Source organism: Onychomys torridus, chromosome 3, assembly GCF_903995425.1.
Source record: "Onychomys torridus chromosome 3, mOncTor1.1, whole genome shotgun sequence".
NCBI classification, from domain to species: domain Eukaryota; kingdom Metazoa; phylum Chordata; class Mammalia; order Rodentia; family Cricetidae; genus Onychomys; species Onychomys torridus.
In genome coordinates this window covers 1,124,835-1,139,416 of record NC_050445.1, presented here as the reverse complement: position 1 = coordinate 1,139,416, position 14,582 = coordinate 1,124,835, and the positions used below count along the sequence as shown (strand labels likewise).

At 48.6% G+C, this 14,582-nt stretch overlaps 1 pseudogene; it reads left to right on the top strand.

Annotated features, from left to right (window-relative positions):
• The window catches only part of LOC118579487, a 46,594-nt pseudogene extending 33,693 nt beyond the window's left edge, over positions 1–12,901 (top strand).
• The last annotated feature ends 1,681 nt before the right edge of the window (positions 12,902–14,582 follow it).

The window sequence follows — 14,582 nt, the reverse complement described above, 5'->3', positions numbered from 1 at the left end:
GGCATTCCGTCCCACCTCTTCCTGTCCTCATCTCCCTACTTCCTTCTCACTGGAAGCCTTCCACCACGGGTCTGCCCCTTCCACTCACGTCATGCATCCGCCCCAGCCCCCTTCTTTATAGCCTGCCCCCGAAGCATGATAACTTTTTGCCTTTGTATTACCTTTGAGTGAATAACTCATAACAACCTCTTTGGATTCCGACATCGTCTCAGCAGTAATAATAGGAAAGGGCTGGGGGAGGACCAGGGTTCACTTAGAGGGCAGGAACGTGATGGTAAGCCTGCCAGTGGGGAAAGCTAGCTCCAAAAAAGGATTTCTTTTTAAAAAAATTATTTAATAATTTAATTTAATTTTACATATCAGCCACGGATTCCCCTGTCCTCCCTCCTCCAGCCCCATCCCCGCCCTCCCCTCAGCCCACTCCCCATTCCCATCTCCTCCAGGGCAAGGACTCCCCTGGGGATTGAGCTCAGCCTGGTAGATTCAATCGAGGCAGGTCCAGTCCCCTCCTCCCTTCGCCCAGGCTGAGCAACGTATCCCTGCATAGACCCCAGGTGACCAAAAGAGGATTTCTAAAGGCAACTCGAACAGGATGAGAAAGGAGTTAGAAGCCCCAGCGAGTCTGCCAGTGAATGCAAGCTGCACCACCGAACCATTCCAATGGGCCTGTGAATCCTGAGGTTCCCTGTGCCGCTTCCCAGGGGATGGATGGTCCTACGAGGCACAAGCAGGCTCTGCGTCACTGGACAGTGTCTGTGCTTCGGATAAATCTGTCTTCTTGCAAACTTTGTTCGTTCATTCCTCCTCTTTCTCTGTCATCAGGCCGTAAGTCCAGCCCTGGCGGTGACTCAGATATGTCAAGTCAGGCACATTGTCCGGGAAGAATACCTCTAGCGTCTCAGTCCCTCCCTGAAGGAGATAATTCTGAGATGTTGACAAGGAGGGTGCAGAAGCCCTCATCAGTGTCCTCAAGTTGCTGTCCTCAATGAGTCTGCAGAACTCAAGCCTTGAGCGCTCCTGTGGGGAGGGAACAAGGGCCCCACAAGACTTGGGGTGCTTGAGTATGAGAATCAGCACAAATGGGAAGAGACGGGTGCCTTCTGGGCCTGACATGAGTCAAGGAGGTGACCTTCAGAAAGAGAAATGGGACAGGACTTAGGGACAGAGCTCCTGCAAAATGGAGGTCAGAGATATGAAAGGTGACAGTGCCCACCCGGGACAGGCTGGAGAGCTGACACTGAATCTGAGTGATGTGAGCAGTCAGGTCACCAAATGTGCTGAGCAGTCATCAGGGAGGGCCACGGGGTCTCACAATAGCTGGGGGAGGGAATGTCCTTCAATATTAGCCTCGTCCCTGGATTGCATCCTGTGCTTATTATACAGAGACAGATTAATGATTTTCTGGGGGAGAGAATGTGGAGGTGAAGATGTGAGAATGGCTGATACCAGAATTGGAACCAATATATGGTGGCGGGGGTGTGGTGGGGTGTGATTTGGTGTGGTGTGGGGTAGGGTGGGGGTTGGGGTGGGGAGGATGTGGGGGCTCACTTGTCAGTCTAAAAGTTGAGAGGAGTCAACTATTCCCCACTAGAAGGTTACCTATGGGTGCTGTGTACCATGGAAAGTTACCATTCCTGTCTGTTTTCTGTTCTTTCTTGTTAGTACAATCCAGTGCACTAATTCCCTTGTAGCTAAGGTCACCATAGGCCACAGTTTGGGCCAATACAATGTAGGTCAAAGTTCTTGGGGAGAGTTGTTCTTTCCCCCCAAGGACAGTAAACACTAAGTCTTGCTAGAGAAATCGGTATTGATGTCGGCCAGGTGTGGTGGCGTGTGCCTTTAATCTTAGAACTCTGAGTTCAAGGCCAGCCTGGACTATATAGCTCATTCCAGAACCACATAGAGCAGAACATGGGTGTGAAGAAGGGAAGTGAATCAGTCATTTTTGTGGCAATGATAAAGGCCATACAAAGGATGCCAACGGAAGAAGATAAGGGGGATCCTGTCCCCTGATTATGTCACGAGCAGCTGCCCGGGCCCTGAGTTGCCTTTTTTGTGAACACTGTAGCAAACTAGGCTCTTATCCCTGCAACACAGAGCGGGCAGGGCTTTCTATTTTTGCAACAGAGCATATTCTTCATGCACACAGGTACCACCTGGAGTTTTTCCACCAGCAAAGCTGAGAAGGAGAACATAGAGGGGGCTAACTCACAGGAATGCATCCACAGGGTTCTTTGATGGCCCTTTGTGGGGACATGTTTTCATTTTCCCCTGGTCTTGAACATAGCTTGTGTACTTGGTGAAAGCTGAGACAGAAGAATGAAATTTAAAGAACAAAGGGGAAAAAAAGCCCCACAAACCATTTATCTGGGGTAACTGTCACTGCAAAGGTGGTGAATGGCCTCAGAAGTTTGTGGGTCAGACAGGTGATGTTTTTCTCACATAAATGGGATTGCATTTTGGGCCTTGCCATTCACTCAACAATTTATTGTGGACCCTTTCCAGTGATGTTGTCAAGGGAACTAATTCTGTTATCAGATTTCATTAGGTCTGCATTACTAATCAATACCATGATTTCATTGGTTTGAACAGCCAACGGTGTTAAAATGTCTATTGACGGCTCAGTGTTGTTAATGAGCATAGGGCAGATGGGAGGTTATGGGAAGCACTTTGGAGAGTTTTGTGATTTTTACCTATCGGGCAAACCCTGGGCATGGGATTGCTTACTCAGGGAGAGGCGTGTGTGCCGGGTCTCACACATGCACCAGCTGCTCCCTGGCATGTGTACCTGTGTCCTGAACCTGTCTTCTGGTGTTTCCAGAAACTGTCTCATTTTACTGATTTGGCCTTCTACAAGTCCAGCTTTCTGATTCTAAATGGGCCGTGATGTAGCTCAGAGGGTTCAGCCACCACCTCCCTCTAATGTGCTCATCAGACAGATATTCTAGCTCCGTCATCCTCTCTCCCTCCTTTTCTTTTTTCCCATAGGGCCTTGGTTTATTTCCCAAGCTGGTCTGAAGCTTGTGATCCTCCTGCATCAGTCTTCCAGGTGCCAGGACTATGGGCATGTACCACCGTACTCTGTAATTTTTTTTTCTTTTAAGATAGGCTGTCTTGTAGCCTAGGCTGATTTTGAACTTGCTGTGTAGCTGAGGATGACTTTGAACTCCCGACCCTCTTGCATTTATTTCAGGGATTATAGGCATGCACCACCACACCTAGTTTATGCAGGACTGGGCACAGGACCCAGAACTTCCTGCATGCTAGGCAAGCACTCTACTGCCTGAGCTATCCTTAGCCCGGCATCACATTCTTTATGCCCACAATTCTACCTTGCTGGAACCACACTCAAGGGAAGCTTTCTTCTTTGTGGACTCAAATTTGATGTCCTGTTTGGGCTTTGATTAAGACGAAAGGCCCAGTTCTCTAAGGGAAACAATAGAATGGGTTTTCTTAACAAGTTCCTTTTACTTTCCATCCAAGCTGCATGTATTCAGACCTCCACAAGTGCTCTTCCAGACATCTGCCTCCCTGCAGAGAATGCTCTGGAAAGCTCTGACCAGCACCCGCCCCACCCCCAGCATCCAGGAGATGTTGCCTGTGGGAACTGGTATCATACAGTCTCTGCTTTGCTCTCTTGGGGTATGTAAGCTGTTTCCCGTCTTTCTGCCCAACTTGATTGACAGTGAGGACAATGGATTTCAATGTTCCTGCCCTCATTAGGGGAATTGTAGCTGCTCCCCTAGCTCTCCAGCTGAGATGCTGTGAAGAAGCCGGCTGTAAAGTTCTCCACTGTGACAATGTGAGCCCTACAGAACAAAGAACATCCTGTGCCTTGTTCTCATTATTGGACTAAACCACATCAAGTATTTTGTGGGACCAGGACATCCTAAGCCTTGGGGGAACCAGGTTCTCTTAGTGATGGGTTTCATTTTTTTTTTTTTTTTTTTTTTTTTTTTTTTTTTTTTTTTTTTTTGGTCAGAGCTGAGGACCAAACCCAGGGCCTTGCGCTTGCTAGGCAAATGCTCTACCACTGAGCTAAATCCCCAACCCTAATAAACTTTTTTTTTTTTTTTTCCTTTTTTGAGACAGGGTTTCTCTGTGTAGCTTTGTACCGTTCCTGGATCTTGCTCTGTAGAACAGGCTGGCCTCGAACTCACAGAGATCTGCCTGCCTTTGCCTCTCGAGTGCTGGGATTAAAGGCGTGCGCCACCACCGCCCAGCAGTGATGGGTTTCAAAATCCATATCTGGACAGGTGAGAGTTCACATTTAGTTAGCACATGCCTGAGGGTGCTGCCATCTCCCCACTTTGGAGTTTCCCTGGTGTACCTGCAAGCCAGCTCTCCCTGAAAGAAGAAAGGGAGGGTTGACTAAATCTTCCCACATTCCCTGGTGCATGACACACTGTTCCTCTGAAAGACAAATCCTTCCATTTCCCTATGCAGAGGAGACAAGGTTGCTCCCCATCCAGTCTCCCTTGCCAAAGGAGCCTGCTTGGCCTCTAGGCCAACCCTCTTCCATTGTTCCTAACAACTCTGCCCTCCCCCAAACATTATTGCTACCTGTTTCCATCTGCTTTTGACATTTCCAGTTACTCCCATGAAATTAGAGGCTCCTTGGGCCTCTAGGGTGCCATCCGCTTGAGTTTCGGCTTCTGCTCTGAGCCCTGCCGCCAGCCCCCTTCGCTGGCTCTCATGTCTCCTCCTGCAGGGTATTTCCCTCCAGCTTCACCCATGTGGAGAGCAGTTCTGGCTCCAGTTTAAGAGCTCAGTTACTTGCATGACCAAGGCATCTCTGTGAGGACACATGCCTTACCCCATGGCACATGGTGGTGTGTGTGTGTGCCTGTGTGTGCCCACACATACACACACATGCTCGCATGTGCCGGGTTCGCACACGGGTAGGAGTCAGATTGCTGTGGTCCTCTCTGTTCTAACTGTGTGGGCCTCTTCACTATTTGGAAACAACAAGGCTCCTCTTCCTCAGGATCTTAGTGCTTCAGGCTGCTCTCCCCACAGGTTCCCCTCGGGAACCACTGACATGAGGGAAGAGTCCATGTGTTCACCCTCAACATTTCTCCTGTGGCCTCTACCACCACTTAGGTAAGCTGTGGAAGTTTCCAAACCTTTATCTCTCTGTCTATACCACTTTCTCCTTTCTTTACTGTTCATTTCTTTATTGTCTCTCCACACACTCTTTTCTCAGTTGATAGGCATTATGTCTGTCTAGGAGCTGTCCAATTGTTAGCTGCTGACTAAACAAATCCTTCGTGGTATACAGTAGGAGCAAATGTGTGGATCAAGGCTGTTAGTTGCAGAATATCCTCCAACCAAGATAAAAGGAAAAATGATTTATTCAGGGGGTGCAGATTGCAGAGTCAGGACTCTGGAAAGAAGCAGATTCAAGCTGCAGCTTCCAGAAATGTCTGCCAGCAGGGCTGGTTCTAGCCTCTGCTCAGTCAGCAGGCTGCTTCCACAGCCGTGGGCTGCAAAGGTGTGCTGAGGCTGTTCTATCCATCAAAGGTGTGCCGAGTCTGTTTCCATCCGCTATGGCAGCTTTGTGCTTTTCCCTCCAAGGAACTCAGGTCTGAACCTAGGTGTTGTAAGGGTGTACATGGGGCAGAGCCAAAATTCAGTGTCTCTTCTGTAGTGACAAGGCCTAGAAATGGGCTCCCCCACCATTCAGTATTAGAAAGGTACTATTCATTGTTGTTGGGGGTCTTTACTCTTTTCTGGGGGACCTGCCACCCAACTCCCAAATAAATTCACACACAGAGTCTTATTATTACTTATGCATGCCCGGCCTTAGCTTGGCTTGTTTCTAGCCAGCTTTCCTTATCGTAAATTACCCTGTCTATCTTTGCCTCTGGGCTTTTCCTCTTCTCTTACTTCTGTAAACCTTACTCTTACTCTGTGGCTTGCTGGCTGTGTAGCTGGGTGGTTGGCCCCTGATGTCCTCCTCCTCTGGCTACTAGATCTCCTTCCTCCCAGATTTCTCCCTCTATATATTCTCTCTGCCTGCCAGCCCTGCCTATCCTTTCTCCTGCCTTGCTATTGGCCATTCAGCTCTTTATTAGACCATTAGTGTTTTAGACAGGCACAGTAACACAGCTTCACAGAGTTAAACAAATGCAACATAAACAAAAGTAACACACCTTAAAATATTCTACTACAGTCCATAATCCGTTCTGAGTCTAGACTCTGTGGCTGAGGCATAATGCCAGAGACTGGGTGATTTACAATGAGCAGAAGTACTTAGTTAGGCTCTCGGTTTTGGAGGCTAGGAAGCCAAGGAGTATGGCACAGACATCTGATGAGCTTCTGTTGAGGCCTCAAGCGGCTGCAACTGTGGTGGAAAACTGAGAGGAAGTGGGCGGTGCCAAAGGGACCAGAGCAAGGACAAGTGTTGCGTCATTTCCCATCTTCAGCTTTCCTGGAGACAAATACAGTCCTGAGAGCAGCCCCTCACTCACTATAGCGAGCAAGTGATAAGGTCCTCCTAGGTCCCAATGGTCTCCTAAAGCCCCCCCCCCCAACCTCCATAGGGTCCACCAAATTTCAGCTTGAGTTTTGGAGGGGGAAAACCATTGTATAGAAGATGGGACAACTATGAAGCTGTGTGTAAAGATTTTTGGAGGCGCCTTGGATGACAGCTGTCTATACATGCTCATCTAGGTTTTCAATTCTGATGGGATTCCAGACTTTAATACAGTTTTAGTTTTGGGGGAGTGTGCTTGTTTGAGCAGCTCTGTGGGCACTGGTCTCCATGACCTCTTTTCCTGTGACATGTCCTGTTTCCTTCAGCCTCTCTCACCTCCTTTGCCTTTCTTTTGTGTTCTGTTGATGCCTGTTCCATGGTGATAGGTGACAGACTGGCCTTAAACTCTTCATTCTCCTGCCTCAGTCTCATGGACGATGGGATCACAGATGTGTGTGTGTGCACCACACCCAATACCGAACTGAAAATTCTAAATTGTGATAAAGAAAAAACATGGATTTTATCTTGTAGTTTCAGCCTTTGTAAGTCTTGTCTATGGATCTCACCCACACTCATTTCCATGTAGCAAATGTGTCGTTCTATGTTTCTATTGGCTGGATGGCTGTCTTTCGCACATAGGTCGTTAATTCTCCTGGAACCCACGAGTGCATGTGGTAGATCTAGCTTTCTTCTTCCCACGTAAAGAGAACAGTTTCCTCAGCAACCATTTGCTAAATATTTTGTCCTCCTGTTCTAGCTTATGAGGCTTTCCCTGTTGGAATCCAAGTTCCTGGACAGGCACAGGCCTTATGTCCAAGCTCTGTTTTGACCCGAGGCGTCAGCAATGGACCTTATTATTACTAGGGCGCTGGGATGCACTGATGTTTTAATGAGGAAAATACTTCTTCTTCTCTATCTCTTTTTAAATGATCAAGGTAGTCATGTGGGAACTTTCATTCATCTTTACAAATTTTGGAATAAATAAATTTACCAAGTTCCAGATTCTTCTACCAAGTTCCAATGCCAGTACTGTAGACGGTGCCACTAGGCCTACTTGGAAATGGTATTTTTATAATTGCCCCATACAACAACACGGATTATTCAGTTCATCTAGAGTCTTGTCACTTTAGTAGGGGGGAAATAGGATCTTTCATAGAATACTAGCTAGCTCTGTCTTGTTTTTTTGCTGCCATTAGGAATGATGTCTTTAAAAAATATTTATTTATTTTTAAGAATATATATAAATAAATAAAACATATGTTTTGCCTTTATGTATGTCTGTGTACCACGTGTGTAACTGATAACCATAGAAGTCAGAAGAGGGCATTGGTTCTCCTGGAACTGGAGTTGTAGACAGCTGTGAGCCACCATGTGGGTGCTGGGAACTGAACCTGGATCTTCTGCCAAAAACAGCAGGTGCTCTTAACTGCTGAGACACCTCGCTGGCCCCTATTTTTATTTAATATGTATAAGTGTTTTGTTTGCATGCATGTATACCATGTGCATGCCTGGGTCCTGCAAAGGCCAGACATGGGTATGGCATCTTCTGGAACTAGAGTTAGGATGGCTGAGAACCTTCATGTGAGTGTTGGGAATGGAACCCAGGTCCTATGCAAAAGCTGAAAGTGCTCTTAATGTCTGGACTATCTCTCCAGCCACAGGAATGGTATCCCTCTCTCTTTAGTGTTATGAATGGTTGTTGTGGTGAGGAGAAAGTACTATTGATTTTATAAGTTGATGTTACAAATATCCAGCAACTTTCTTGTGAATTCTAAATAGTTCACATTCTGTGTATATTTCTACATTGCCCACACATGACATTTTAAATCCCTTGCCCTCAATTCCTAGACCTCTGATTTCCTTTTCTTGCCCTGGAACTTCGGCCACCATCTCTGGCTCTTCGCTACATAATGGCAATGTTAATAGGCATTTTTTATTATGCTGCAATCTTTTATTTATTTTTTGGTGCTGAGGATGGAACCCAGGGCTTCACACATGCTGAGCATATATTCTGACATACTTGCAGCCCAAATGCTGCTAATCATGGTTTTTACTGTTTTGTTCTGAGATGGAGTCTCACTGTTGTGAGACTTCCAGAGTAGCAAGGACAAGGGCTGTGTGCCACTGTGTCCAGTTCCAACGCTGCCAGTCCTAATGAGGGTGATTCCAACGTTCTTTTGTTGGGTGTGGCTTGTGCTGGAGGTGTTTGATGTACAGTCTTGTCGATGATGTGGTTCTGGTCACTCTTTAGTTTTCTGAATCATTCTGTGGTTCTGTGTGCTATGAAGGGCTGCCCTTCCCCCAGGCCCCAACCCACAGGGAGCAGGTGACTTCAATACTGGAACAGCACTGTAGCCCAGACACTGATGTTTAGCAAAGAGGTCTCTACAGGAAGACCATTCCACCATTTAGGAAGGTTAATCCAGGCAGATAGAGACACCACCTCTTTACTGTGACATCATTCAATACATCGCCCAGTGGCTAGGCCCACCACTGAGGCGTGTCCGTGGCATACCTGTGCATGTGTTGGGTGTGTGTGTGTGGCATGTAGGGGACATTTGCTATGAGTCAGATGTTTTGGAGTTTGAATGGGACCTGTCCCTTACAAGCTGTATGATCATGAATAAGTTATCTGATCTCCTTAATCCTTGATGTCCTCATCTGTAATACAGGGAAAGGGATGGTCCTCGGGGAAGCCACACGTGGGTTAAGTGATCCAACCCCAGAACAAACATATGGCAGGGCAGTCACTGTCAGCTGTGGTATCAGTGATCCCTAAAAGGAACGGTGCCACTGGTGTGGGAAAAGCAGACATTCCACAGAGTCTTTAAGGCCATAAGAAATGCTCAGATAAGGGGGGGGGGGGGGGGCTGGAGTGAACACTATATGCAGACAAAGTCAGCATTTATTCTAAATATTTTAAAGCTTGAAAAATGAAAGACTGAAGGGAGATAAATGAATATGAGGATTCTTAGTAATTTTTTTTTAAAAAGGTCTCTTTTATAATTTTTCTGTGTTTCCAAATTTTCCTGCAATGAATGTATTACTTTCATAAATCTTTAAAACATGTTTTATAGTAACAAAAATCTCAGCATGACTCATCAGAGACAAGGCTGCCAAGTGTCTGGGCTGTGGTGGTAGATATGTGTGCCCCTAAACAGGCCTGTGTGTCTGGCACAGGCCTGGCCCCTCGGGATCAGTGTTTTGTTTATCTCTGGGCATGGGTAGCCATGGGGATCTTAAGTGCCACAGTGGAGCAGATATGGCCAGTATGTGAAGGCCGCAGAACCAAAGGGAAGACAGCCGAGAGGGTGAGTGGAAGAGCAGGGGAGCCCCGGCATGGAGACGACTGGAGAAGAGAGGCAGGATGAAGAGCTAGAGAGATACCAAGTCTGAGACAAAGACAGGCTTGGGTGGAGATCAAGACAGAGATGGCAGACAGACGGGAGGGAGAAGACAGAGGGGCGGACACAGAGCCAAGGCAGAGAAAGAGAAGAGGGAGACACAGGAGACAGAAACAGATGAGATACACAGATAGAGGGTGGGGGAGGAAGGGGAGAGGCAAGAGGGAGGTGTGTAGCTGTGGGAGGGGCCTCTACTGCTGCTTCTGATCTGTGCCTGGTGTGGGGTCCCAGCTCAGCATTCCTGCTCAGTCATGGGGTCCAAATGTGAGTCTGGCATCCTTACAGATCCCATCCACTGCCCCATAGTCCAGGATCCTAGGACTGACGTGAGCCACGTGACCTTCCAGGACCGAATCCCTGTCTTTGGGCTGTGACCTGCAGTGTTTGGAGCTCCAAGCAAGGAGACAGATCCTACCCAGACGTGAATGAAACCAAACTGCTCAGGCTGAAGGTGGATGGAGGCCCGGCCCCAGCCCCTCTTGAGATGTCCTGCCCCAGCCCCTTCTATGTTTTTTTGAATCCTAACTCTTTGGCAGGGTCTGGAGGTCTGATCTTCTATCACGGGGGGCGTGTCCTCAAGTCTTCCCCCCCAGCTCTTGTTTCATAGCCTTATTCAGGCTGTGGGTTTTAGTCACATCCACCCAAAAGCTCATGAGTAACAGAGTGACCAAGACACGGGTGAGCAGGAGGTAAACCTGAGACTTTAGGTAAAAGGGACCCAGGGACACCGTCTAAGATGCAGCCTTTGCAGGGCGTGGACCATCATGCCCTGGGCCAACACTCGGCCTGCTCTTCCTCTAGCCTCGTAACTGTCATAAAGTTCCAAGTGTCCCTACGCCTGAGATCCCTCAGCTCTTGGAGTCTCAGAGCAAGTGGTACCCTCTTTGTCCGAAATGACGGCTGGATACAAGAGCAGGACAGAAGGCCAGCAGCCCCTCAGGGGATGGCGGATGAGACTCTGGGCCACCAAAATGAGTCCTAGCACAGAGTTTGCAGACAGGATAGCCTGGGAAAACATGAGAGTAGCATGCCCTCCCAGGAGGGTCACAAAGATCACAGAGCCCCCCTTTATCACAGAGCTGCATTCAGCCTCGGGGAGGCACCCAGGGACTGAGAAAAACGTCTGTGACTTAGAGAATTCGAGATGATGAAAATGAAGACATGAACAGTACTGGCCTTGGGGTGGGGCCTCTGTGGAGAAAGCCTGTAGCCGAGGTGCCAGCTGCATGCTTGTGGTTTACATGTCCCCCATCGGCTCCTGTATGAGATGTTTGCTCCCTGACTGCAGAAGCTGATTTGGAGGCCACGGAACTTGTAAAAGGTGGACTCAGCTAGCCAGAGTAGGGGATGAACCTTTGAGGGATGTACCCAAACCCTGGTTCAGCCCCACCCACTCTGCTCTGCCATCACGTGCCCTGTCACCCGCCCCTGCTGCCGCTGAGCAGATCTAAGGTTGGGGGGGGGTGCAGACTGAGGGTTCTGGGTTCTCGTGCCCCTGAACAATACACTGGACAGAGACAGGTGGGGAGCGACAGCAAGGAGATAGTTCAGTAAAATGAGCTTCGCGATGGGTCAGAGCTGGACCCAGGTCTGGACCTGAGGTCAAAGTGAGACCTATGACCTTTCAGGGGTCATTTACTTATTAACCCCCCTCTGTGTGTCCATGCTCCATTTTATCACACAACAGAGCTGGAGCCGGGGATTTCCCGTCTTTCTCTGCTGTTGCTCCCTTCCATGAGCTCCCTAAAACGGTGCCACCAACACTACGGACCAAGTGTTCACACATGAGCCCGTGGGGAAAATTCCATATTGGAACCCCAGGAGCACGGGAACTTTTAGCATTTAGGGGATTCTTGAAGTAGAACTAGTGAGATACATACTGCCCTTCCCTGTCCCACATGGATATGCTGTTTCTGCATGCTGTGCTGCCTGTAGATTTGCCTGTGTGCCATTGGTTTACAGTTTCTCACACTGCACTTATTACCTCCTAAAAATTGAAGGTGTCGTGGAGAGGAAAAGGACGGGAGGCAAGGGTGGCCCATTTGGCTTTTGCTCCTGTGCTTGGGTGGCAGAGACACTTTGATGGTTGGTTTTGTCCACTTGACACAATCTCACATCCTTTGGGAAGAATGTCTTAACGAGGGATGATCTAGAGCAGGTTGGCCCATCGGCATGTCTTTGGGGGAATTATCTTGATTACATTAATTGATGTGAGAAGTCCTGCCCCACATGGGTGGCAACATTCCCTAAGCAGGAGGTCCTGAACTGTATCCGTGGGGAAGTAAGCTGAGCTAGGCATGCGTGCGTTTTACTCCTGTTTTGCTCCTGACTGTGGTTGTGACTAGATGTCTTGAGTTTTGTTTGCACCTCCCTGCCATGATGGGCTGTAACCTGGAACTGTGAGCTGAAATAAGACCCTTTCTCCCTAAATTGCTTTTGCATTTTGTTTAATTACAGCAACATGAAACAAAACTAAGAGAAATAATGGTGACTTCCCCATCCAAAGCACACAGATACACTGGCATGTGAGTAAGAGCTGGCTTAGACACGTTTTGGTGGGCAGGCACGGGGAGCCTCCAGTGGCCTCAACAATGAGGCTGATACTGGTTGTTTTTCACATTCCTTCCCCCAACTGAACCCTGAAATTACTTGGGGGTGGTAATGTCTGTACAGAGGAATCCAGCTCCCAGAGGCCCCGTATGGCTAAGAGTTACAATTCATGATTTGTAAGTACAGCTTAAGTCTGGAACTTCTTTGCATGGCTTTTGGAACAGGCTCTCACTGAGTAGCCTTGGCTGACCTTGAATGCATGGTGATTCTCCTGCCTCAACCTCCCAAATGCTGAGAATATAGGTATGTGACACCTTCCTAAGAAGTGCTTGTAACATCTTGAAGTGGGGCCATGCCGTCCTTTATCCTCTCAGACGTGATGTTCGGCTGGGCCCTTACCTTGGTCTGGGAGGCTGTGAGAAAGAAGGAGGCCCTGCTACAGCTGGACCTGCATTTCACATACAAGTAAACGGGGCCTGTGGAAGTCACTTTTAATGTAGCTTTCTGTGACATTCAGATGAACTTGGTCTAAATGAATCCACGATAATTCTGTGACATTTGGTCACGCTTCTGCCTCACACCTGGGGGCATTTTCGCTTTGGCATTAATCTGTGCGAGATTAACAGGGCTCCAGCCTGGCCTGGCCCTCTTGGCAGTTTGAAGTGTTGAGCGCCACCTGGTGGTCGCACGGCACATGGCACCACCCGGAGGTGCCCCGAGGGAAGTCTTTTTTCCCAGCCATTTGCAACCCAGGCCCAGTTTATCCTTTGGTCGGCACCCTGACTCTTGAACGTCAGTGGCTTGGAAAGCACTACAGGAATTTAAGACACCATCGAGCTTCCTAGCTTATGTGGGCTCCGGAAATTGAGGGGGGGTTGCTTCTAGGAAGTGTCTGGCTATCCTTCCCCTCCTGCCAATTGAGAACTGGCTACTAAATAAAGATGCCATGTGACCTCCCTTCTGCAGACTCCGGTCTCAGAGCAACAGTTAAAGTGGAGAGGAGGGAGGCAGATGACTCACTGATGCTCCGAGCAGGAAATTAGCACCCTGGGAGCCTGACCCGGCAACAGCTCTTACAGAATTGATTGGCGGCGGTTTGAGCTGTGGGTGGCTTTAATGTAGCCGAGCTTATTAATACTCCTTTCTGCTGACCTTGGGTACAAACCTAAAATGGAGCTAGGTATGGTGGCTCAGGCCTGTAATTTTAATCTTTCAGGAAGCTGAGGCAGGAGGATTGCTATGAGTTCCAGAGCAGCCTGAGCTCAAGAACAAAGCAAACGAACAGAAAAGACCCCAAACAAATTCTGAAATGACCAATAATGGCTCCCACCAGCATTCTTCAACGTTTAGACATTGGCGAGGTTGGTGGAGAGACTCTGGGAGGGGCCACACAGCCTGCCATCCACACTGGTCACTGTAGGTGGTGAGCTGTCCTCTCCCTGGGGACCCTTTTCTAATGGAACCGCCAGGTGCTGCCTGGGTGCAGGGTCCCTCTCAGCCTTTGGACTCAGCATGGCTCCAAGCAACAGAGACAAGAAGGCAGAGGTCCTTGGAGAAAGCACAGAGGAAAGCAAGAAGCAGACAATTTCTACCTTTCAGTCAGGAGCAGAAACTGCAACCCCGTGGTGGCCCGTGGTGTGGAGGCTGCTCCCCAGCGGGGTGTGTGGGAGGAAGGCATGGATCCGTGGGAAGTGCTGTTCTGAGAACTCAGTGTCTATGGCTTGCCGTGCTGGGGTCAGTGAAGCAGGTGAGGTGGGGAGCCCTGGCCATGTGGATGACAGCCCCAGGGCAGACAGAGTGACCACAGGGTCATGGTCTCAGCTGACACTGAGAAGCTGAGCCAGGGACACAAAGAACTGCTTGCCACCTAGGCAGTGCGCTCTTCAGGCCTGGAATGAGGGGACTTGAAAGCCAGCTGGACAGTTTCCTGCTAGAGAAATTGGGGGGTCTCAGAGGTCATGTGACTCTTCTGCAGAGCTAGGTGGCACCAGACTTCCACCCCAGCAGAGATTAACAGATAACCCAGAGGTCCCTGTTCCAAAATGCTTTATCTTGTTTGGTACTTAAAATAACCAAGTTTTTGTTTGTTTGTTTTGGGTTTTGAGATAGGGTCTCCATGTTCACTTAGGCTGGGCTTGAACTCCTTCAGA